Below are 26828 nucleotides of genomic sequence, written 5' to 3' on the forward strand. Positions count from 1 at the left end.
TTCCCCCCTTCTGTTCTCACCATTTACCTGGTGAACTTTTTAAGATAGAAATGCATTGAGTAGTCGGGGAACTTTTGTAAGTGCTTAACTCTTATTCTTGTAAATTACCATTTAAGATATGTATCAGATCCGAGGAAAGGAGAATATGAATTTCATCATAGTCTAGCCTTCACTCCTAATTCATATATAAATCAGCTCTTTAATTGTCAAGGTTAATAATCAAATTTCACTGAGTTTCACATCTGTAACTAAATCTCAATGAGAGTTCAACTTTAGAGTGCCCCTTTGAACCTCGATTGTCACCACAATTACTTATTTCTAAGGGTGAGTGCATTTTATGCTCCATCTCACCTTTTTTTTTTCTTTTTTTTTCTTTTCGGTGTGAGTGCATTTTATGCTCCATCTCACACTTTTCTCTCTTTTTTTTTTTTTTTTTTTTTTTTTTTCTTTTTTTTTTTGGTGTGAGTGCATCTTATGCTCCATCTCACACTGGTCACTTGTTTGAGGTAGGTAAATAGGACTCATGTTCTAAGCTGCTAGTTTTACTATTCAGCTCAGAATAGCGGAGTCAATTTGGGCTTTTGTCCTTCTTTGCAATTATTGAACCTCAAGAATTAGCACTTCAGATGTGCACTAGCTCTCTTGACCATTAACAATGAAATCAAGGGCTTCCATACACATGAAGGAAGTTAGGGCTAGTCATGCTGAAAGGCATATTCAGCTCCCCTTTTCTCCTGCATAAATCAAATTGGGTCATTTACAAGAATAAAAACTTAACAAGTACATCAGTCTCCCTCAACTCATTGAATTCCTTCTTAAAAAAAATCATCAAATAAATAGTAATGAACTTGAGGGGTTCCAGTCTTTTTTTTTTTTTTTTTTTTTTTTGTGATGTCATTGCTTGCATATGTGTGTTGGCGTGCATGAGGTGCATGGTTTCAACCCCCATACCCTAGCCTCGGGCTCACTCCCCCACACTTGAGATGAACATTGTCCTCAATGTTCGTAGTGTTAGGGAGTCACACTTGCTAGAGCAAACTGAAGAAAAGAAAATGATGAACTGAGTCCTTAAAGAATTGGAATTTTGAGAAAAAGATCTTTATTTTACTAACTAATATTCTAAAAAGATAAATGACAAAAAGATTCCTTAACTTGTTCATGAGCAAGCATAAGAGATTATTGGTTATCTAGATAAACAGTGGATGGAGGGGGTACAGTACTGCCCATTAAATATGGTTTCAGGCGCTGACCATTTACTTTAAACGTGCCCTGAACTGGGTGGGTGAGTTCTATAGCCCCATGGGGAAAAACCTGTGAAATGGTAAAGGGTCCAGACCACCTGGATCTCAGCTTACCTGGAAACAAGCGGAGACGGGAATTATATAACAATACCTGTTGGCCCACATAAAAGTCCCGTCTCAGCAAGTTCTTATCATGCCAGTTTTTTATTCTTTCTTTATAAACTTTGGCATTCTCATAGGTGGTAAGTCTGAATTCATCCAATTCATTCAATTGCAACCGCCTTTTAGCCCCTGTGGCCTGAATGTCAAAATTTAAGAATTTAAGAGCCCAATAGGCCTTGTGTTCCAATTCAACTGGTAAATGGCATGCTTTACCAAAGACCAATCTGTAGGGGGACATGCCAATAGGTGTCTTAAATGTAGTTCTGTATGCCCATAATGCATCATCTAATTTGATGGACCAATCTTTTCTGGTGGATGCTACAGTCTTTTCCAGAATTCTTTTGAGTTCCCTGTTAGCCAACTCCACTTGGCCACTGGTTTGAGGGTGATAAGGGGTAGCTAATTTATGTGTAATTCCATATTTCTGCATTAACCTCTCAAATTGGCTATTGCAGAAGTGAGTTCCCCTATCACTAATTATAGCTCGCGGAGTGCCAAATCGGGAGAATAGCTTCTTTAGGAAGTGTACTACCCTTCTTGAGTCATTTGTGGGTAAAGCCATGGCTTCTACCCATTTGGATACATAGTCAACTGCAACGAGGATGTACTTATTCCCAAAAGAATTCGGGAAAGGTCCCATGAAATCTATACCCCAAACATCAAAGATTTCACAGATTAAAATATTGGAAAGGGGCATTTCATTCCGTCGGGAAATGTTTCCCGATCTTTGGCATTTGTCACATGTGGACACATACCGATGGGCATCTTTGAAGAGTGTGGGCCAATAAAAACCTGATTGCAAAACCTTGGCTGCCGTGCGACTAGCTCCAAAATGACCTCCTGCTTCTTTATCATGGCAAAATTGGAGTACCGACTCCATCTCCTCCTCGGGGACACATCTCCTTATGATCTGATCTGCACACAATTTATACAAAAAGGGTTCCTCCCACAGATAGTATTTTACATCAGAAAAGAATTTCTTTTTCTGTTGATATGAAAGGTTAGGAGGAAGGACTTGTGCAGCTAGATAATTAGCAAAATCAGCATACCAAGGATATGAGTATTTCTGTATTGAGTACAACTGCTCATCCGGAAATTCTTCTCGAATGTTGCTGGTTATCTCCTCTTTTGAGCTTACCGTGTCCAACCGGGAGAGATGGTCAGCAGCCAGGTTTGCAGCACCCTTCAGGTCTCTAATCTCAATGTCAAACTCTTGCAATAAAAGGATCCACCTGATCAGTCTTGGTTTTGAGTTTTGCTTGGTAAGCAAGTGCCTTAATGCCGAGTGATCTGTGTGGACAACAACCTTGGATAATATCAGATATGAACGAAACTTATCAAGTGCAAATATTACTGCTAACAGCTCCTTTTCTGTGGTGGTGTAATTGAGTTGGGGTCCAGTCAAGGTTCTGCTAGCATAGTAAATTGGCTGAAAATGTTTGTTCATTCTTTGTCCTAAAACAGCTCCTATAGCAAAATCACTCGCATCACACATCAATTCAAATGGGAGGGTCCAATCTGGTGCTATCATGATAGGTGCATGGATCAATTTGTCTTTCAAGATGTTGAAAGCATGAAGACATTCAGTTGAAAATTCAAAAGGCACTTCTTTCTGAAGCAAGGTAGATAATGGCTTGGAAATTTTTGAGAAATCTTTAATAAACCTTCTATAGAATCCGACATGTCCTAAGAAACTTCTCAAAGAACGAATAGATGTTGGGGTTGGTAATTTTTCAATTGCCTCCACCTTGGCCTTGTCGACTTCTATACCTCTTTGAGAGATCTTGTGTCCAAGCACTATGCCTTCTTGCACCATAAAATGACATTTCTCCCAATTCAACACAAGATGTGTTTCTTTACATCTAGTAAGCACCTGTTCCAGATTATTCAAACATGCATCAAATGAAGAGCCAAAAACTGAAAAATCATCCATGAAGATCTCAATAAATTTTTCAACCATATCAGAAAATATAGACATCATACATCGCTGAAAGGTTGCTGGGGCATTGCATAACCCAAAGGGCATCCTTCGGTATGCAAAGGTTCCATATGGGCAAGTAAAAGTGGTCTTTTCTTGATCTTCTGGTGCAATTGGTATCTGGTTATACCCTGAATATCCATCCAAGAAACAATAATACTCATGCCCGGCTAGCCTCTCCAACATTTGATCCATAAATGGGAGAGGGAAATGGTCCTTCCGGGTGGCTTCATTTAATTTTCTATAGTCAATACACACACGCCATCCGGTAATGGTTCTAGTAGGGATGAGTTCATTTTTCTCATTTGGAACAACAGTCGTACCCCCTTTTTTGGGCACAACTTGCACAGGGCTTACCCAAGAACTATCAGAAATAGGATAAATGATCCCAGCATCTAACAACTTAATTATTTCAGCCTTTACCACTTCTTTCATGTTGGGATTCAGGCGCCTTTGGGGCTGAACGGAAGGCTTGCTGTCCTCTTCCATCAAAATTCTGTGAGTGCAGATTGATGGATTAATGCCTTTGATATCTTCTACCTTCCAAGCTATAGCATTTTTGTGTTCCCGCAGCACTCTTAATAATTTTTCTCTTTGTAAGGGATTCAGTGCTGCGGAAATTATCACGGGGAGATCTGATGGTTCCTCAAGGAAAGCATACTCTAAATGGGATGGTAATTGCTTCAGTTCAAGGGTGGGGGGTTCTTGGGGTGATGGCTTACCTGATGGTCCGGGCAATTTGCCTAAGTTCTCTAATTTAAGAAACCCCTTTCCCTTGAATTGAGGCTTATCATTCAGGTATGCTATCATGAGGTTTATTTTTTTATTTTCTATTTCTTCAAGTTCTCCCTGCTGGAGGCAGAGTTCAAGAGGATCAGTTATTCTACTTACCTGGAAGCATTCATCAATTGTCAATTCAATGGCATCAATCATAAAACAAGAATCATCACTAGAGGGTGCATGTTTCATAGCATCAGACATTTTAAAAATTATCTCCTCATCTTGTATCCTAAGGCTGAGTTGTCCTTGTTGGACATCAATCATTGCTTTCCCGGTAGCCAGGAAAGGTCTCCCTAGGATAAGCGGGACCTCCACATCTTCTTGCATGTCTAACACAATGAAATCAACTGGAAAAATGAATTTGTCAACTTTAACTAACACATCTTCTATGATCCCCCTAGGATGTCTAATGGATCTATCAGCCAATTGTAATGCCACTCTAGTGGGTTGGGGTTCATTCAACCCCAATTTCTTGAAGATAGAATATGGCATTAAATTGATGCTAGCTCCCAGGTCACATAAAGCTTTTTCAATTTTTAAACTGCCAATGGTACAAGGAATAGTGAAACTCCCTGGATCTTTGAGTTTCTGAGGCAGCTTGTTCAGAAGGATAGCAGAACATTCCTCATTTAATGCAACTGTAGCCACATCTCCCAGTTTCCTTTTGTTTGCCAATAATTCCTTCAAAAACCTTGCATAGTGTGGCATTTGGGCTAAAGCATCAGCAAAAGGAATATTAATATGTAAACTTTTAAATATTTCAAGAAACTTACCAAATTCCTTCTCCAATTTTTGTTGCTTCAGCCTGTTAGGGAATGGAACTTGTGGTTGTTGGTGCATCCCTTGTTGTGCTTCTGGTTGTTCCGTCTTCTGTTGTCTGGTTCCAAGGCTTGTTTCTGCCTTGGGTTCAGCCCAATTCTTCTTTTCTACCTCAGGCAACTCTTTTCCACTTCTTAAGGTAATAGCTTGCACCTGCTCTCGTGGATTCACTTCAGTGTTGCTTGGAAGAGTTCCCGGCAGTCTGGAAGAGATTAATTGTGCCAATTGCCCCACTTGGTTTTCCAGGTTTTTGATTGAGGCTTCCTGGTTCTGGAACCTAGTTTCTGCACCTGCTATAAATTTTGTCATCAGTTCCTCCAAATTGGATTTCGGTTCAGGCTGATGATAAGTCTGGTGGAACGGCTTGGAAATATGCTGATTTGGCCAGGACTGGTTTGAATGTCCCCTCCATCCTGGATGAAAAGTATGGTGACTCTGGTAACCCTGCTGTCTTGACGAATTGCTGACATAGTCAACTTGTTCAGTAGATGGTCTGAACTGATTGCCAACTTGGCAGTCTGTACTGATGTGGCCTCCCCCACACAATTCACAATTAAGAGGCTGCACATGCATGGCAGCTATCTGCATTTCATCTATTTTTTTACTGAGTGCTCCTATTTGTGCAGCTAGTGCTGTATAAGTGTCAACATTATGCAAGCCTTGCTGCTTCCTAGTTTGAGTCCTTTCCGAATGCCATTGATAATTGTTGGCTGCCATTTCCTCAATAAGTGCATGGGCAACCTCTGGAGTTTTATTATTTATGGATCCTCCGGCTGCAGCATCTAATATGGTCTTATTTGAGTCAGTAAGACCATTATAGAAAGTCTGCACTTGCAGCCAAATGGGGAGGCCATGGTGAGGAACTCTCCTTAACAGCTCCTTGTATCGTTCCCATGACTCATATAAAGATTCCCCCTCTTGCTGGAAAAAAGTAGTGATGTCATTCCTCATTTTAGCAGTTTTAGAAGGGGGAAAATATTTAGAGAGAAAACGGCTGGCCATTTCGTCACATGTGGCTATAGATCCTGCCGGTAATGAGTTCAACCAAGCTTTGGCTTTATCCTTCAAAGAAAATGGGAATAACCTCAGCCGGATGGCATCATCACTTACCCCATTGTGTTTGAAGGTGTCACAGATTTCCAAGAAGTTAGCAATATGGGCATTCGGATCCTCATGGGCCATACCACAAAACTGAACCGTATTTTGTATCATTTGGATTATGGCCGGTTTAATTTCGAAGTTATTGGCAGCAATAGTTGGCCTGATAATGCTGGAGACAGTCCCGGTGAGGGTAGGCTTGGCATAATCCATCATAGTTCTTTGTTCAGCCATTTCTTGTGCTTCTTGTCTGACTTGCTTAGCAACTCTCAAACGGACACGGAGAGTCCGTTCAATCTCTGGGTCGTAAAGGATCTCTTCCAGTTCAGGTCTGCTTGTCATAAACTGTTAAAGTCAAAGCAATAAAAATGCCAATATTCACAAAAGAAAATAAATAACTAATCCTATCACACTGAAAATGTAAAGTGAAGTATTGGAATACAAAACCTACATCCTATCATGAATAAATGAAGCCGATTATACTAAAAGCAGATTTAAACCAATCATCTTATTCAAGGTTCCTTTATCTACATCCATCGATTGCAACATCTGAATTCAGACCCAATTTAGATCTGAGTTCAGATCTACAAGTCTTTGGTATTGTTAGTCTAGAGAAATTAATAAATAATAATTCAGATCTGAGCTGGATATCTCATACACACTCATTGGTATACACTACAATATACATCCATTAAGGTTGGAATCAATTCTGTGATGCTTTAGGGCTGAAATCAGATCTGATCTAAAAAAAAAATTTAAAAGGATCTGAAATAAACTAAAACCAGTCCTGAGTTAGGCTTGGGTTAAAAACTCTACAATTGAAGCTCAAACCTGTATAGCTGATGCATATCAAACACTTGCTAAGACCTAAAAATTGGGTCTGCAATGTTTGGTATTGCAAGCTATTCGGCCCATACAACTTTTGTAGAAATCTGAAATCAGGTCTGCTAACTGTTGCACTATAGCAGCCCTGCTACAGATCTGAATGCTAAAAGAAATACTTGGAAAGTGCTAATTTTTCTTAAATATCTGAGGCATAACAATTATTCAATCCAAACATACACCTCCTTAGCTAATGTAGCTCGGTTACAAGTGGGTAAAGCCAAGAATTCAGTCCACCCAGAATTCATAGTATGCTCTGTATCAGTTCAGTCCTCACATCATATCAACTGAATTTCAGATTTGAATTTCTCTCATTCCTTGCTATCCATTCACCCTTGAGGCAGGTTGGATGTATCCTAGGGTGGATTGGGGTAGTGATGGCACCCAATTCACCTCAAACTTGCATCGGTTCAGATCTGAGTTCAGAGGAATTCAGATCTGAACTGAGCAGATCTGTAACAGCAGAATTCAGATCTGAACTCAAGTCTGAGTTTGGATCTGAATTCTCAATTGCCTTACCTTCAGTTATTGCTACCAAATTGTTTTTGGGGAATAGCAGAAGTGCCCTAGGGTGAATTGGGGTGGTGATGACACCCAATTCCCCTCAAAATTGCATCAGTTCAGGTCTGAGTTCAGAGGAACTCAGATCTGAACTGTTGCAGATCTGCTGTAGCAGAATTCAGATCTGAACTCAGATCTGAGTTCTGATCCGAATTCTCAATTGCTCCTCTTATTGTTCAAAAGATCTCCCCTTTGTTTTTTTTAATTTGTTTTTTTCTTTTTGTAATGAAAGAAAGAAAAAAAAAAATAAAGTCTGAAACACAAGCAACTCTTTTCGGCTGAGTGCTGCAGATCTGAAATCTGCTGATCTGAGTGCCGAATGCAACTCAGATCTGCAACACTCATGTTTTTTGTGAAATTTTTTTTCTTTTTTTTTTTTATTTTTGAAGGGAACAACATCAAGATTGAATAGAAATCAAATATGCCTTTATTAAAATGAAACTGAAACCAGAAAAAGAGAGTAATCTACTTAAGAAAGAAGAAACATAACTACATGAGTACAGCAGTTGCAGTCCAAGCTGAAATGAAAAAGTTAGCAAATTAACCCAACTATGAATGCAATGCTGAATGAGATCAGATTAAGAATGCTCAATGTTTCCTAATATTGCTTCTCTAAATCCCCGGCAACGGCGCCAAAAACTTGATGTGTGGCTCATTGTGACACTAGCAAGTGCACTAGCCGTTCAAGTAATAAAGTAGTGAGTGAAGTATCGTTCCCACGAGGATTTAGGAAACAATTACCAATACTAAATTGAACATTTCTTATCTGATCAACAAATAAATCAAAACTCTAATGAAAGCTAAGAAATCCTAAATTAAAATCTATCTAAATCATTGGTCCAATTGCCTTCAATTCAGGTTAGAAGAGTAAGTAGTAAATGTCAATCTCAGAATTCAGCAATCTATCAATTTGGATCATTCGAATGAATCATGATTGAGCCTTGGTTTGATGAAACCCCAAGGTCATGAACAGCCTCTCTCAAGCGCATGTTCATCCTATGCATGAGTGACGGTTCTTCTATCTCTAGCAAGAATCTAATCCCCATGCATGCATTTCTTCAAACACTTCTAAGGCATCAATTCAAATCTGAATTGATCACCAACTGAATTGTGCAAGTTATCTCTAACCTTGCACTCAATTCAGTTCTTGAATAGTAGATCTGAATTCCTAGAGTCTCTCTCAAGCACTCTAGGAATTCCAAGCTGTAGATTAATTCGCCCAATCTGAAATTTGCAGATCTGAATTCTCTTTCAAGCAATTCAGATCTTGCAATCTCAGATCTGAGAATTCAGATCTGAGTTTTGAAGGTTAGTTGGCCGAATTGATCTGCAATCACACCCTTATTCAAGAAACTTCAAGTACAATGCATGATCATTTGAATGAATCAAAAAGAATTAGATTGCTGAACTGAAATTTTACAAGCTGAAATACATCAAGGAAGAATGGAAACAAGGAGAAAGAAGAAAGAACATATAACTAAGAAACTGAATTCAAATCAAAAGAGAATGAAACTACAAATGATTTATTACAAAAAATCTTTGAATCACAATCCCTCAATTCGAACTCACCTTCTTCTTCTAGCTTGCTTGTCTTGAACTTCCTTCAGCCCTTCTTCTTCTTCTTCCTTGCGCCTAGCCTTCTTCTCTTCTCTTCTCTCAAGGTGGCTGAACCTCTAAGAGTGGGAGAGCCTTTCTCTCAAGCAATTGAACAACTTTCTCCCCTCCTAGAGGCCTCCTTATATAGTTTTTCAAGGGGGCTCTTGCCCCTTCTTGAAGCCTCTAGAATGGGGTGTATTACACCCCTCATGAACCTTCTAGAGTGCTCCCTCCTTCTCTTCAAGAAACTCCTAGAAGTTGCCGCCCCTAGCTCCCTTTGGGCTGCTATTTGGGCTACAACTTAGCTTGCTTTTGAGCTCATGTGGGCTACACTCTAGGCTGTTATTTGGGCTAAAAATGGGCCTTCCTTGCTGGGCCGAATTCTCCTCATAGCTAGGCTTCTTCCCTTGGATTTTCCAAAGAGTTTCACTTGCTCTTCTTGGGCCGAATGAAATTCTCTTGCTCTCATGGCTGGGCCGGGCTGAACTTGATAAATTTTTGGGTTTTCTTTTCTTGCTTTTGCCTTCTTTTTGTTGATTTGGCTCCCCCTGAAATCTTTCTTGCAATCAAGCTAAAATACGGCAAAAATTTAATTAAACCATTATAAAATTTCATGCAAAAACCTCATAAAATATAGATAAATTGTAAGTTCATCATGGACCAATGATTTAGATAGATTTTAATTTAGGATTTCTTAGCTTTCATTAGAGTTTTGATTTATTTGTTGATCAGATAAGAAATGTTCAATTTAGTATTGGTAATTGTTTCCTAAATCCTCGTGGGAACGATACTTCACTCACTACTTTATTACTTGAACGGCTAGTGCACTTGCTAGTGTCACAATGAGCCACACATCAAGTTTTTGGCGCCGTTGCCGAGGACTTAGAGAAACAATATTAGGAAACATTGAGCATTCTTAATCTGATCTCATTCAGCATTGCATTCATAGTTGGGTTAATTTGCTAACTTTTTCATTTCAGCTTGGACTGCAACTGCTGTACTACTGTAGTTATGTTTCTTCTTTCTTAAGTAGATTACTTTCTTTTTTTTGGTTTCAGTTTCATTTTAATAAAGGCATATTTGATTTCTATTCAATCTTGATGTTGTTCCCTTCAAAAAGAAAAAAAAAAAAAATTTTACATAAACATGAGTGTTGCAGATCTGAGTTGCATTCGGCACTCAGATCAGCAGATTTCAGATCTGCAGCACTCAACCGAAAAGAGTTGCTTGTGTTTCAGATTTTATTATTCTTTTCTTTCATTACAAAAAGAAAAAAAAAAAACAAATGAAAAAAAAAAGGGGGAGATATTTTGAACAACCAGAGGAGCAATTGAGAATTCGGATCAGAACTCAGATCTGAGTTCAGATCTGAATTCTGCTATTGCAGATCTGCAACAGTTCAGATCTGAGTTCCTCTGAACTCAGACCTGAACTGATGAAATTTTGAGGGGAATTGGGTGTCATCACCACCCCAATTCACCCTAGGGCACTTCTGCTATTCCCCAAAAACAATTTGGTAGCAATAACTGAAGGTAAGGCAATTGAGAATTCAGATCCAAACTCAGACTTGAGTTCAGATCTGAATTCTGCTGTTACAGATCTGCTCAGTTCAGATCTGAATTCCTCTGAACTCAGATCTGAACCGATGCAAGTTTGAGGTGAATTGGGTGCCATCACTACCCCAATCCACCCTAGGATACATCCAACCTGCCTCAAGGGTGAATGGATAGCAAGGAATGAGAGAAATTCAAATCTGAAATTCAGTTGATATGATGTGAGGACTGAACTGATACAGAGCATACTATGAATTCTGGGTGGACTGAATTCTTGGCTTTACCCACTTGTAACCGAGCTACATTAGCTAAGGAGGTGTATGTTTGGATTGAATAATTGTTATGCCTCAGATATTTAAGAAAAATTAGCACTTTCCAAGTATTTCTTTTAGCATTCAGATCTGTAGCAGGGCTGCTATAGTGCAACAGTTAGCAGACCTGATTTCAGATTTCTACAAAAGTTGTATGGGCCGAATAGCTTGCAATACCAAACATTGCAGACCCAATTTTCAGGTCTTAGCAAGTGTTTGATATGCATCAGCTATACAGGTTTGAGCTTCAATTGTAGAGTTTTTAACCCAAGCCTAACTCAGGACTGGTTTTAGTTTATTTCAGATCCTTTTAAATTTTTTTTTTAGATCAGATCTGATTTCAGCCCTAAAGCATCACAGAATTGATTCCAACCTTAATGGATGTATATTGTAGTGTATACCAATGAGTGTGTATGAGATATCCAGCTCAGATCTGAATTATTATTTATTAATTTCTCTAGACTAACAATACCAAAGACTTGTAGATCTGAACTCAGATCTAAATTGGGTCTGAATTCAGATGTTGCAATCGATGGATGTAGATAAAGGAACCTTGAATAAGATGATTGGTTTAAATCTGCTTTTAGTATAATCGGCTTCATTTATTCATGATAGGATGTAGGTTTTGTATTCCAATACTTCACTTTACATTTTCAGTGTGATAGGATTAGTTATTTATTTTCTTTTGTGAATATTGGCATTTTTATTGCTTTGACTTTAACAGTTTATGACAAGCAGACCTGAACTGGAAGAGATCCTTTACGACCCAGAGATTGAACGGACTCTCCGTGTCCGTTTGAGAGTTGCTAAGCAAGTCAGACAAGAAGCACAAGAAATGGCTGAACAAAGAACTATGATGGATTATGCCAAGCCTACCCTCACCGGGACTGTCTCCAGCATTATCAGGCCAACTATTGCTGCCAATAACTTCGAAATTAAACCGGCCATAATCCAAATGATACAAAATACGGTTCAGTTTTGTGGTATGGCCCATGAGGATCCGAATGCCCATATTGCTAACTTCTTGGAAATCTGTGACACCTTCAAACACAATGGGGTAAGTGATGATGCCATCCGGCTGAGGTTATTCCCATTTTCTTTGAAGGATAAAGCCAAAGCTTGGTTGAACTCATTACCGGCAGGATCTATAGCCACATGTGACGAAATGGCCAGCCGTTTTCTCTCTAAATATTTTCCCCCTTCTAAAACTGCTAAAATGAGGAATGACATCACTACTTTTTTCCAGCAAGAGGGGGAATCTTTATATGAGTCATGGGAACGATACAAGGAGCTGTTAAGGAGAGTTCCTCACCATGGCCTCCCCATTTGGCTGCAAGTGCAGACTTTCTATAATGGTCTTACTGACTCAAATAAGACCATATTAGATGCTGCAGCCGGAGGATCCATAAATAATAAAACTCCAGAGGTTGCCCATGCACTTATTGAGGAAATGGCAGCCAACAATTATCAATGGCATTCGGAAAGGACTCAAACTAGGAAGCAGCAAGGCTTGCATAATGTTGACACTTATACAGCACTAGCTGCACAAATAGGAGCACTCAGTAAAAAAATAGATGAAATGCAGATAGCTGCCATGCATGTGCAGCCTCTTAATTGTGAATTGTGTGGGGGAGGCCACATCAGTACAGACTGCCAAGTTGGCAATCAGTTCAGACCATCTACTGAACAAGTTGACTATGTCAGCAATTCGTCAAGACAGCAGGGTTACCAGAGTCACCATACTTTTCATCCAGGATGGAGGGGACATTCAAACCAGTCCTGGCCAAATCAGCATATTTCCAAGCCGTTCCACCAGACTTATCATCAGCCTGAACCGAAATCCAATTTGGAGGAACTGATGACAAAATTTATAGCAGGTGCAGAAACTAGGTTCCAGAACCAGGAAGCCTCAATCAAAAACCTGGAAAACCAAGTGGGGCAATTGGCACAATTAATCTCTTCCAGACTGCCGGGAACTCTTCCAAGCAACACTGAAGTGAATCCACGAGAGCAGGTGCAAGCTATTACCTTAAGAAGTGGAAAAGAGTTGCCTGAGGTAGAAAAGAAGAATTGGGCTGAACCCAAGGCAGAAACAAGCCTTGGAACCAGACAACAGAAGACGGAACAACCAGAAGCACAACAAGGGATGCACCAACAACCACAAGTTCCATTCCCTAACAGGCTGAAGCAACAAAAATTGGAGAAGGAATTTGGTAAGTTTCTTGAAATATTTAAAAGTTTACATATTAATATTCCTTTTGCTGATGCTTTAGCCCAGATGCCACACTATGCAAGGTTTTTGAAGGAATTATTGGCAAACAAAAGGAAACTGGGAGATGTGGCTACAGTTGCATTAAATGAGGAATGTTCTGCTATCCTTCTGAACAAGCTGCCTCAGAAACTCAAAGATCCAGGGAGTTTCACTATTCCTTGTACCATTGGCAGTTTAAAAATTGAAAAAGCTTTATGTGACCTGGGAGCTAGCATCAATTTAATGCCATATTCTATCTTCAAGAAATTGGGGTTGAATGAACCCCAACCCACTAGAGTGGCATTACAATTGGCTGATAGATCCATTAGACATCCTAGGGGGATCATAGAAGATGTGTTAGTTAAAGTTGACAAATTCATTTTTCCAGTTGATTTCATTGTGTTAGACATGCAAGAAGATGTGGAGGTCCCGCTTATCCTAGGGAGACCTTTCCTGGCTACCGGGAAAGCAATGATTGATGTCCAACAAGGACAACTCAGCCTTAGGATACAAGATGAGGAGATAATTTTTAAAATGTCTGATGCTATGAAACATGCACCCTCTAGTGATGATTCTTGTTTTATGATTGATGCCATTGAATTGACAATTGATGAATGCTTCCAGGTAAGTAGAATAACTGATCCTCTTGAACTCTGCCTCCAGCAGGGAGAACTTGAAGAAATAGAAAATAAAAAAATAAACCTCATGATAGCATACCTGAATGATAAGCCTCAATTCAAGGGAAAGGGGTTTCTTAAATTAGAGAACTTAGGCAAATTGCCCGGACCATCAGGTAAGCCATCACCCCAAGAACCCCCCACCCTTGAACTGAAGCAATTACCATCCCATTTAGAGTATGCTTTCCTTGAGGAACCATCAGATCTCCCCGTGATAATTTCCGCAGCACTGAATCCCTTACAAAGAGAAAAATTATTAAGAGTGCTGCGGGAACACAAAAATGCTATAGCTTGGAAGGTAGAAGATATCAAAGGCATTAATCCATCAATCTGCACTCACAGAATTTTGATGGAAGAGGACAGCAAGCCTTCCGTTCAGCCCCAAAGGCGCCTGAATCCCAACATGAAAGAAGTGGTAAAGGCTGAAATAATTAAGTTGTTAGATGCTGGGATCATTTATCCTATTTCTGATAGTTCTTGGGTAAGCCCTGTGCAAGTTGTGCCCAAAAAAGGGGGTACGACTGTTGTTCCAAATGAGAAAAATGAACTCATCCCTACTAGAACCATTACCGGATGGCGTGTGTGTATTGACTATAGAAAATTAAATGAAGCCACCCGGAAGGACCATTTCCCTCTCCCATTTATGGATCAAATGTTGGAGAGGCTAGCCGGGCATGAGTATTATTGTTTCTTGGATGGATATTCAGGGTATAACCAGATACCAATTGCACCAGAAGATCAAGAAAAGACCACTTTTACTTGCCCATATGGAACCTTTGCATACCGAAGGATGCCCTTTGGGTTATGCAATGCCCCAGCAACCTTTCAGCGATGTATGATGTCTATATTTTCTGATATGGTTGAAAAATTTATTGAGATCTTCATGGATGATTTTTCAGTTTTTGGCTCTTCATTTGATGCATGTTTGAATAATCTGGAACAGGTGCTTACTAGATGTAAAGAAACACATCTTGTGTTGAATTGGGAGAAATGTCATTTTATGGTGCAAGAAGGCATAGTGCTTGGACACAAGATCTCTCAAAGAGGTATAGAAGTCGACAAGGCCAAGGTGGAGGCAATTGAAAAATTACCAACCCCAACATCTATTCGTTCTTTGAGAAGTTTCTTAGGACATGTCGGATTCTATAGAAGGTTTATTAAAGATTTCTCAAAAATTTCCAAGCCATTATCTACCTTGCTTCAGAAAGAAGTGCCTTTTGAATTTTCAACTGAATGTCTTCATGCTTTCAACATCTTGAAAGACAAATTGATCCATGCACCTATCATGATAGCACCAGATTGGACCCTCCCATTTGAATTGATGTGTGATGCGAGTGATTTTGCTATAGGAGCTGTTTTAGGACAAAGAATGAACAAACATTTTCAGCCAATTTACTATGCTAGCAGAACCTTGACTGGACCCCAACTCAATTACACCACCACAGAAAAGGAGCTGTTAGCAGTAATATTTGCACTTGATAAGTTTCGTTCATATCTGATATTATCCAAGGTTGTTGTCCACACAGATCACTCGGCATTAAGGCACTTGCTTACCAAGCAAAACTCAAAACCAAGACTGATCAGGTGGATCCTTTTATTGCAAGAGTTTGACATTGAGATTAGAGACCTGAAGGGTGCTGCAAACCTGGCTGCTGACCATCTCTCCCGGTTGGACACGGTAAGCTCAAAAGAGGAGATAACCAGCAACATTCGAGAAGAATTTCCGGATGAGCAGTTGTACTCAATACAGAAATACTCATATCCTTGGTATGCTGATTTTGCTAATTATCTAGCTGCACAAGTCCTTCCTCCTAACCTTTCATATCAACAGAAAAAGAAATTCTTTTCTGATGTAAAATACTATCTGTGGGAGGAACCCTTTTTGTATAAATTGTGTGCAGATCAGATCATAAGGAGATGTGTCCCCGAGGAGGAGATGGAGTCGGTACTCCAATTTTGCCATGATAAAGAAGCAGGAGGTCATTTTGGAGCTAGTCGCACGGCAGCCAAGGTTTTGCAATCAGGTTTTTATTGGCCCACACTCTTCAAAGATGCCCATCGGTATGTGTCCACATGTGACAAATGCCAAAGATCGGGAAACATTTCCCGACGGAATGAAATGCCCCTTTCCAATATTTTAATCTGTGAAATCTTTGATGTTTGGGGTATAGATTTCATGGGACCTTTCCCGAATTCTTTTGGGAATAAGTACATCCTCGTTGCAGTTGACTATGTATCCAAATGGGTAGAAGCCATGGCTTTACCCACAAATGACTCAAGAAGGGTAGTACACTTCCTAAAGAAGCTATTCTCCCGATTTGGCACTCCGCGAGCTATAATTAGTGATAGGGGAACTCACTTCTGCAATAGCCAATTTGAGAGGTTAATGCAGAAATATGGAATTACACATAAATTAGCTACCCCTTATCACCCTCAAACCAGTGGCCAAGTGGAGTTGGCTAACAGGGAACTCAAAAGAATTCTGGAAAAGACTGTAGCATCCACCAGAAAAGATTGGTCCATCAAATTAGATGATGCATTATGGGCATACAGAACTGCATTTAAGACACCTATTGGCATGTCCCCCTACAGATTGGTCTTTGGTAAAGCATGCCATTTACCAGTTGAATTGGAACACAAGGCCTATTGGGCTCTTAAATTCTTAAATTTTGACATTCAGGCCACAGGGGCTAAAAGGCGGTTGCAATTGAATGAATTGGATGAATTCAGACTTACCACCTATGAGAATGCCAAAGTTTATAAAGAAAGAATAAAAAACTGGCATGATAAGAACTTGCTGAGACGGGACTTTTATGTGGGCCAACAGGTATTGTTATATAATTCCCGTCTCCGCTTGTTTCCAGGTAAGCTGAGATCCAGGTGGTCTGGACCCTTTACCATTTCACAGGTTTTTCCCCATGGGGCTATAGAACTCACCCACCCAGTTCAGGGCACGTTTAAAGTAAATGGTCAACGCCTGAAACCATATTTAATGGGCAGTACTGTACCCCCTCCATCCACTGTTTATCTAGATAACCAATAATCTCTTATGCTTGCTCATGAACAAGTTAAGGAATCTTTTTGTCATTTATCTTTTTAGAATATTAGTTAGTAAAATAAAGATCTTTTTCTCAAAATTCCAATTCTTTAAGGACTCAGTTCATCATTTTCTTTTCTTCAGTTTGCTCTAGCAAGTGTGACTCCCTAACACTACGAACATTGAGGACAATGTTCATCTCAAGTGTGGGGGAGTGAGCCCGAGGCTAGGGTATGGGGGTTGAAACCATGCACCTCATGCACCCCAACACACATATGCAAGCAATGACATCACAAAAAAAAAAAAAAAAAAAAAAGACTGGAACCCCTCAAGTTCATTACTATTTATTTGATGATTTTTTTTAAGAAGGAATTCAATGAGTTGAGGGAGACTGATGTACTTGTTAAGTTTTTATTCTTGTAAATGACCCAATTTGATTTATGCAGGAGAAAAGGGGAGCTGAATATGCCTTTCAGCATGACTAGCCCTAACTTCCTTCATGTGTATGGAAGCCCTTGATTTCATTGTTAATGGTCAAGAGAGCTAGTGCACATCTGAAGTGCTAATTCTTGAGGTTCAATAATTGCAAAGAAGGACAAAAGCCCAAATTGACTCCGCTATTCTGAGCTGAATAGTAAAACTAGCAGCTTAGAACATGAGTCCTATTTACCTACCTCAAACAAGTGACCAGTGTGAGATGGAGCATAAGATGCACTCACACCAAAAAAAAAAAGAAAAAAAAAAAAAAAAAAAAAAAAAAAAGAGAGAAAAGTGTGAGATGGAGCATAAAATGCACTCACACCGAAAAGAAAAAAAAAGAAAAAAAAAAGGTGAGATGGAGCATAAAATGCACTCACCCTTAGAAATAAGTAATTGTGGTGACAATCGAGGTTCAAAGGGGCACTCTAAAGTTGAACTCTCATTGAGATTTAGTTACAGATGTGAAACTCAGTGAAATTTGATTATTAACCTTGACAATTAAAGAGCTGATTTATATATGAATTAGGAGTGAAGGCTAGACTATGATGAAATTCATATTCTCCTTTCCTCGGATCTGATACATATCTTAAATGGTAATTTACAAGAATAAGAGTTAAGCACTTACAAAAGTTCCCCGACTACTCAATGCATTTCTATCTTAAAAAGTTCACCAGGTAAATGGTGAGAACAGAAGGGGGGAATGTTAAGTTTATGGCTGATGTCTTTGCTTGAGGACAAGCAAAAGCTTAAGTGTGGGGGTATTTGATGAACTTACAATTTATCTATATTTTATGAGGTTTTTGCATGAAATTTTATAATGGTTTAATTAAATTTTTGCCGTATTTTAGCTTGATTGCAAGAAAGATTTCAGGGGGAGCCAAATCAACAAAAAGAAGGCAAAAGCAAGAAAAGAAAACCCAAAAATTTATCAAGTTCAGCCCGGCCCAGCCATGAGAGCAAGAGAATTTCATTCGGCCCAAGAAGAGCAAGTGAAACTCTTTGGAAAATCCAAGGGAAGAAGCCTAGCTATGAGGAGAATTCGGCCCAGCAAGGAAGGCCCATTTTTAGCCCAAATAACAGCCTAGAGTGTAGCCCACATGAGCTCAAAAGCAAGCTAAGTTGTAGCCCAAATAGCAGCCCAAAGGGAGCTAGGGGCGGCAACTTCTAGGAGTTTCTTGAAGAGAAGGAGGGAGCACTCTAGAAGGTTCATGAGGGGTGTAATACACCCCATTCTAGAGGCTTCAAGAAGGGGCAAGAGCCCCCTTGAAAAACTATATAAGGAGGCCTCTAGGAGGGGAGAAAGTTGTTCAATTGCTTGAGAGAAAGGCTCTCCCACTCTTAGAGGTTCAGCCACCTTGAGAGAAGAGAAGAGAAGAAGGCTAGGCGCAAGGAAGAAGAAGAAGAAGGGCTGAAGGAAGTTCAAGACAAGCAAGCTAGAAGAAGAAGGTGAGTTCGAATTGAGGGATTGTGATTCAAAGATTTTTTGTAATAAATCATTTGTAGTTTCATTCTCTTTTGATTTGAATTCAGTTTCTTAGTTATATGTTCTTTCTTCTTTCTCCTTGTTTCCATTCTTCCTTGATGTATTTCAGCTTGTAAAATTTCAGTTCAGCAATCTAATTCTTTTTGATTCATTCAAATGATCATGCATTGTACTTGAAGTTTCTTGAATAAGGGTGTGATTGCAGATCAATTCGGCCAACTAACCTTCAAAACTCAGATCTGAATTCTCAGATCTGAGATTGCAAGATCTGAATTGCTTGAAAGAGAATTCAGATCTGCAAATTTCAGATTGGGCGAATTAATCTACAGCTTGGAATTCCTAGAGTGCTTGAGAGAGACTCTAGGAATTCAGATCTACTATTCAAGAACTGAATTGAGTGCAAGGTTAGAGATAACTTGCACAATTCAGTTGGTGATCAATTCAGATTTGAATTGATGCCTTAGAAGTGTTTGAAGAAATGCATGCATGGGGATTAGATTCTTGCTAGAGATAGAAGAACCGTCACTCATGCATAGGATGAACATGCGCTTGAGAGAGGCTGTTCATGACCTTGGGGTTTCACCAAACCAAGGCTCAATCATGATTCATTCGAATGATCCAAATTGATAGATTGCTGAATTCTGAGATTGACATTTACTGCTTACTCTTCTAACCTGAATTGAAGGCAATTGGACCAATGATTTAGATAGATTTTAATTTAGGATTTCTTAGCTTTCATTAGAGTTTTGATTTATTTGTTGATCAGATAAGAAATATTCAATTTAGTATTGGTAATTGTTTCCTAAATCCTCGTGGGAACGATACTTCACTCACTACTTTATTACTTGAACGGCTAGTGCACTTGCTAGTGTCACAATGAGCCACACATCAATAAGTATGACGGGTCGTTCGATCCAAATGATCACGTTGATGCTTTCCAGTCACAGATGTACCTAGCAAGGGCCAGTGAGTTCTACATGTGCGTGGCTTTCTCCACCACCTTCAGAGGAGTGGCGTGTACATGGTACCGGAACCTTGCACCTGGCTCGATAAGGAGCTGGGCACAGTTCGCACAGGCCTTCATGTCCCATTTTATCACAAGCAAACGACACCCGCAAACCGAGGAAAGCTTCCTTGGGATAGTCCAGAAAGAGGGAGAATCCATTTGGAGCTACATCAAATGGCTCAATGACGCGTGCAAGCAGAAACCATGCCTAGACCCCGCGGTATGGCTAGCCGCGGCCAAGAAGGGTGTGGCCCATAAAGAGTTCAAGTGGCATATGAGTTTTGATTAGTCGGAGAACATTACAGCCTTCCTCAAGCTCACAGACAAGTTCATAGCCACAGAGGAGGAAGTCAACTAGAAGGGCGAGGGTATGCCTGAAAAAAGAAAGAGGGAAGAAGAACCCCCCAGCCAAGGGGACAGCCGAAAAAAGGACTCAACTCGGGGGGCAAAGCCAAGTCAGCCGAACTGAGCTCCTCTAGCGGACCGAACTGATTATACCCCATTGAATGAAAGATGGGCGGAAATCCTGATGGCAATCAAGGATGCCCCTTACGTGAAGTGGCCACCTCATCTGAGGGGGAATCCCAATGAGAGAAATAAGAACTTGTATTGTAGTTTTCACAGAGATCATGGTCATAGTACCGAAAATTGTAAAAACCTCCGTGATGAAATAGAGGAGCTCATCCATCGCAGATATTTAAGGAACTTTGTACAAAATAATAATAATAATAGTAATAAGATAGGTCGGCAAGGGGAGCATGGTAAGGATGTTCCCGAGTACAGCAACAGGCCGGTTGAATAGTCGTAGAGACAACCTCCGGAAGAGAGGCCAGTTCGGGGAACCATACATGTGATAGTGGGAGGTTCAATTGTAGCAGGATGTACTTCAGCAGCGGCCCGGATGTTAGTTCGCGAAGCTGCCCAAGAAGAACAAAATCCTCCAACGAAGCCGAAAATGGAATAACTGATTTTCTTTACGGAAGACAATGCGCGAGGGGTCCACTACCCTCACGATGATGCGCTTGTGATAAAGTCGAGGATCAACGACTTCGAAGTCAGGCACGTACTTGTTGACTCAGGCAGCTTGGCGGATATTCTCTTTAAATCGGCGTTCGACCAGCTTCAGTTGCAGGGAAGTGACTTGAAGCCCGCGAACACTCCTTTGGTGGGCTTCAGTGGAGAAGAAGTCAGGCCCCTTGGTAAAGTGACAGTACCTGTGGAAGTCGACACATGGCCCTGCACGGTTAGACTCAACCACGACTTCCTGGTGGTCGCGACCCCCTCCCCATACAATGCCATAATAGGGCGGCCAATCACCCATGTCCTACGGGCAGTGGACTCCACTTATTATTTGGTAATGAAGTTCCCTACAGACTTCGGTGTAGGAGTAGCGCGGGGTGACCAGCTCGAGTCTCGCAATCGCAAGTGCTATGTTGCCGCCCTGAAGGGAAAGACCAAGGTGGCCGAAAACCTCGAACTAGAGTGCCCACGAAGCAGGGTGAAGAACGAGCTGCCCCCATGGAAGAAACAGTTGTCGTCCCGACTTCAGCAACAGACCTAGCTCGGACACTACAGATCAGTGCTTCCGTCCAAGAATGATTCGACCTAGTAAGTTTCTTACTTCAAAATTTAGATATTTTTGCATAGTCCGCGGCCGAGATGCCCGGTATTGACCCTAGCCTTATGACTCACAAACTCAATATTGAACCTACAGTTAGGCCCGTTAGATAGAAGAAACGCAACCTAGCCCCGGAGCGATGGAAAGCAGTCGATGAGGAGGTCATGAAGTTCCTCGTAGCCGACTTCATAAGAGAAGTCCATTACCCGAGCTGGGTAGCCAACCCCGTTCTGGAGAAGAAGGCTAATGGAAAGTGGTGCATGTGCGTCGACTACACCGACCTAAACCTAGCCTACCCAAAAGACTGCTTCCCATTGCCTAGAAACGACCGCTTGATTGACGCGACCTCAGGGCTTGAGTTGTTGAGCTTGTTAGATGCCTACTCAAACTACAACCAAATCAGGATGGAGCCGGCTGATGAAGAAAAGACTTCCTTCATCACGAAATTCGGCCTATATTGTTACAAGGTTATGCCCTTCGGATTAAAAAGCACTGGGGCAACCTTTCAAAGACTTGTAAATAAATTATTTGAGCCATTAATTGGCAGAAAAGTAGAGTATTATGTGGACGACATGGTCGTCAAAACCCAATTCTCACATGAATTAATACAAGACTTGCATTCTATATTTCAAATTTTGAGACAATTTAACATGAAACTGAATCCAAACAAGTGTGTTTTCGGTGTTACCTCGGGCAAGTTCCTAAGATACATCGTTAATCGGCGTGGCATTGAGGCCAACGGACAAGATTAAGCCCATCTTAGACATGAGACCGCCCCAGAAATTGAAGGAGGTCCAAAGGCTGAATGGCTACATAGCCGCCCTGGGCCGCTTTATGTCCAAGTCTTCCAGCTCACGCTTGATGAGCTCAAGAAATACCTCGCTAGTGTGCCGATCTTAACTAGGCCTGAGGAGGGTGATGTGTTAGAACTATACCTCTCTGCAAGCGATGAAGTGGTCAGTTCGGTACTAATAAAGGAAGTAGATCAGGTCCAACGACCCATCTATTATGTTAGTAAAATTTTGCAGGGAGTAGAGACGAGATACCTGCAGATAGAAAAGTTAGCATACACACTAGTAATTGCAGCTTGAAAGCTTCGCCCGTATTTCCAAGCTCACACTGTCATCATCCTGACCGACAAACCTCTGAGGCAAGTCTTACTCAAGCCCGAGGTATCCGGTCGGTTGACAAAGTGGGCCATCGAGCTTAGTGAGTACGACCTCCAGTACAAGCCGTGAACTGCTATTAAGGCCCAAGCCTTAGCGGATTTTATCGCCGAGTGCACATTCATCTCCAAAGATCCCAGGCCGGTTGAGCACGAGATCTCCAGCACGGGTGAGTCCGGAGCTCCCAAGCCGGTCGAGTCTGAACCCTGTGAGGTAGCAGCCAGTGTGACACCTGTTCTACACGACCCAAGCAGCACGAAATTGGAGTATGTGCTACGCTTCGAGTTCGTGGCATCTAACAATGAAGCGGAGTACGAGACGTTGATAGCCGGACTAGCTTTAGCCGTAGAGGTAAAAGGCAAGCACATCGTCATCTGTAGCAACTCCCAACTTGTGGTCAACCAAGTCACTAGCGAATATGAAGCACGTGAGCCAACCATGGTCGCCTACTTAGCCAAAGTCAGGGAGACCCTGCTTAACTTCCAATCACACTTTATTAGGCAAATCCCTAGGTCAGAGAACGCTGAGGCCGACGCCCTATCCAAGTTAGCCAACACCAGCGACATCACCATGAGAACCGTGTACATAGAGGACCTGCCTCAGCTTAGCATTCTCGAGGGGTCAGAGGAGGTCACTCTCGTCATTCAAGCAGAGACGAGCTGGATTGACCCGCTCGTGAGCTTCTTGCTTCTGGGGACCCGAGGAGGTTGCTCCTGTCATTCAAGCAGAGCCGAGCTGGATTGACCCGCTCGTGAGCTTCTTGCTACATGGGACCCTCCCTACAGATCACAATACAACCAGAAGGGTGCAGCGCCAAGCAGCCAAATACGTCATGATAGACGAACGGCTATACCGGAGATCCTACATGCTCCCCTACCTCCGTTGCTTGTGACCTACTGAAGCCGAGCTCGTACTCCGCGACACTAATGAGGGTCTGTGCGGCGGACACTTGGGAGGCAGGGCCCTCACCCAAAATGCACTTTGATAGGGGTATTATTGGCCAACAATGAAGGCAAATGCCGTTGAACTCATTAGAAAATGTGACAAATGCCAGAAGCACGCCAATATTCACTACCAGCCCGCTGTCGACCTGAAATATCTCACCAGCCCGTGGCCTTTTGCACAATGGGGCATCGATCTACTCGGGCCATTCCCACCAGCAATAGGTGGGAGGAAGTTCCTAGTAGTAGCAGTGGATTACTTCACCAAGTGGGTAGAGGTCGAACCCCTTGTAACGATCACAGCCCGGAACGACCAAAACTTCTTTTGGAAGAACATCGTGTGCCGCTTCGGGCTACCTCGGGTACTGATTTCTGACAACAACAAGCAGTTCAAGGACATCAAATTCCAAGACTGGTGCCAAGACATGGGAATCCAATAGAATTTTACTTCAGTTGCACAAGCTCAAGTGAACGGTTAGGTAGAAGTCATGAACAGAGCCATCCTCCACGGACTGAAGGCACGGTTGGACCAAGCTAAAGGATTGTGGGCAGATGAGCTACTCAGTATTCTATGGGCCTACCGGACCACGGAGAAGACCACCACGGGAGAAACCCCCTTTAACCTCACCTACGGCACCGAAGCAGTTATCCTTGCAGAGATCGAAGTGCCTACGTTGCGACTAGAAGCATACAGTGACCAGACAAACGAAGATGAGCTGTGTACCAACCTTGACCTGGTCGATGATGTAAGGGATCTCGCGTACATCAGGACCGCAACTTACCAGCGGAGAGTAGCTCGGTACTATAATGCCAAGGTCAAGAAGCGAAACCTCCGCGTCGGCGACCTGGTCCTTCATAAAGTTATGGTACCTGAGCCCGGTGCTGGTAAGCTGAAGGACCTTACCAAGTGAAATGGGTACTCGGAGAAGGAACGTACGAGCTCAAGACCCTCGAAGGGAAATAAGTACCTCGGGCATGGAATATTGTCAACCTAATGCAATATTACTTGTAAATTTCCAAATCACTGAGTGGACTACGAGTCACTCCCAAAAGCCTAAGGGCCAAAATGCCGAGTTGGCGTGACCTCGGTGCTATAAGACCCAGTTGCCTTCACGGCATGGGCAAACCACTGAGTAGGCCACGAGTCACTCCCAAAAGCCTAAGGGCCAAAATACCAAGCTGGTATGACCTCGGCATCATGAGATCCAAACATCTCTACGACTTGGGCAAATTGCCGAGTGGACCATAGGTGACTCCCAAAGCCTAAGGGTCAAAACAATTAGGTAATAAAAGTTTTTTTTAGTATCGGGAGGAAGTCCAACTGCCTCATTGATATGAAACACTGGAGGCACTCCCAAGTATACAGTTCGAGCATATGTAGTAGTTACTTTGCATGTACTTTGAACATCAAAAAACAGCTCGCGAAAACAACTGCCGAAGACCTTATGGAGTATGTAGCCTTAGCAACTCAAGTAAAGGGATTGCTTTGACAAGACAAAGAAGTGCACCATGAAAAGAGAAATTCCATTACATCATAAAGAACCAAGCCAAAATAGCTTGGGAAAATCCAACAAGAAAGAAAGAAAAAGAAAAAAGAGATGAACGAGCCCAGTTGCTCAAGAAAAGCTTCACCATAGAAAGGAAAACAGGGCTCAATTGCCCAAGGAGAGTCCATCAAGAAGAAATTTATAATCGGGTTTTCAGTATTCGGGAACAACCATCCATCAGAAAAGCAGAAAAGAAGTCGCCAGCCTTAGGGGTCCACCTCCTCCACCGCATCCTCATCCTTCGGGGAGTCAGGCTCTTCCTCCTCCGCCTGGTCTGTCATCTCGGGAGACAAGCCCTTCATGCTAATGCCTTCAAGGTTGAGTCCAGAGAACTTCTTTCAGACCAACCAGTGACACAGCTTGAACCCAGAGCGATACCAGCTCGAACCGTGATCCACCAGAAGGTCGTGGTACTCCTTGGAATCCTTGAAGTCCCAGACCGCCCTCTCCCGCTCAGGCGACACTCTGGCGTTAAAGTTAGCAGTTCGGTCTCGAGGCGTGGACTCCAAGTCCTGAACCTGTTTGCAAAGAACCTCCCTCTCTGCTGCCACCCTTGATGACTCATCCCTGTAGTGCGTGCTCTCTTCAGTGAGTCGGGTGATCTGCACCTCCTGGTCCAGGACGTGCAGCTCCTGGACCTCGCTCCCCTTGCGAGTGTTCTGGAGCTCGCCCCAGGCCAGGTCGAGCTCACCCTGGAGCTTCTGGATGGCGCTCCTCTGGTTACGAGCATCTCTAGAATGAATGTTCATCTAGAGGGACATGACATGGATGGCAGTTTTCACCTGTCAACAGAAGACTAAAATAAGAAGACAGTAGAGGGAAGTAAAACCAAAGTGAGGGGAGAGATCACTTACCACCATGCAATGAGCAGGCCACGAGATAGGCAAAGTTTTCAGGCTCCATCTTCCCCCACTCGGCGACCTCGTCGGTGCAGATGGTCCTTCGGCTCCTCCGCTTGGCCACAAGGTAATCGTTAACACCCTCCCAGTTCCCCACTGAGAGTTGCGGGTAGGGAAATGGGTGGGAAGGACTAGAGGGAAACACCCCCTACTGTGGAAGTCCAGCCCCCTCAGGGTGCCTCCCATCGGCACCTCCTTCGGAAAGGGGCGATGGGACTTTGAGCTGTGGAGAAGCGAAGCTTGGCTCGGCGAGCTCGAGCTCTGTGCCCCCAGAGGTGGGAGTTCAGTCGGGGCATGACTCTTCACCTTGCGCTTTTGATTGCTTAAAAGGAGGTCGCGCGCATCAACTCCGGACATGGTGGCTGCCAAAATTTGGCAAAAACTAAATAAATGCATGCGCAATACTGCTACAAAAACACTACTCGTCCTAAAGAGGCAACCTATCAGGGCTCAAACAGGCCTGCACGAGCTTCTCTTCAGTCAAATAGTCCGAACAGAGGAAGCCTAGCGATGCCCAGGACTGCACCGTTTCTCAAGTCTTAGGGTCCAATTCAGCCCTGAAGTCTTGGATGGTGCCCCCCAACGAAGTAGGGAAAGGCCACCCCTCGGGGTTACGGACCAAGAAATAATCCCTCTTCTACGTGGAGATCTTATTTGGAAGCTCGTGTATGAGCTTATAACCACGACGAGGAGAGAGGTAGTAAAGGCGCCTCTCCGGTGGAGCCTCGGGGTTAGCGTTTTT

General features: G+C 42.2%; 2 non-coding genes across 2 annotated transcripts; one reads left to right on the forward strand and one right to left on the reverse strand.

Moving 5' to 3' along the window:
• The first annotated feature begins 5827 nt into the window (after positions 1-5827).
• Positions 5828-5934, forward strand: LOC148861940 (small nucleolar RNA R71). The gene has a single exon (XR_016095234.1). It is a non-coding gene; the product is annotated as a small nucleolar RNA R71 (small nucleolar RNA).
• A 6260-nt stretch (positions 5935-12194) lies between these two features.
• LOC148861941 (small nucleolar RNA R71) lies at positions 12195-12301 on the reverse strand. The gene has a single exon (XR_016095235.1). It is a non-coding gene; the product is annotated as a small nucleolar RNA R71 (small nucleolar RNA).
• Positions 12302-26828: the final 14527 nt, after the last annotated feature.

This window comes from Nelumbo lutea, chromosome 4 (assembly GCF_056320005.1).
Source record: "Nelumbo lutea isolate HS-2025 chromosome 4, American lotus-T2T, whole genome shotgun sequence".
Classification (NCBI taxonomy): domain Eukaryota; kingdom Viridiplantae; phylum Streptophyta; class Magnoliopsida; order Proteales; family Nelumbonaceae; genus Nelumbo; species Nelumbo lutea.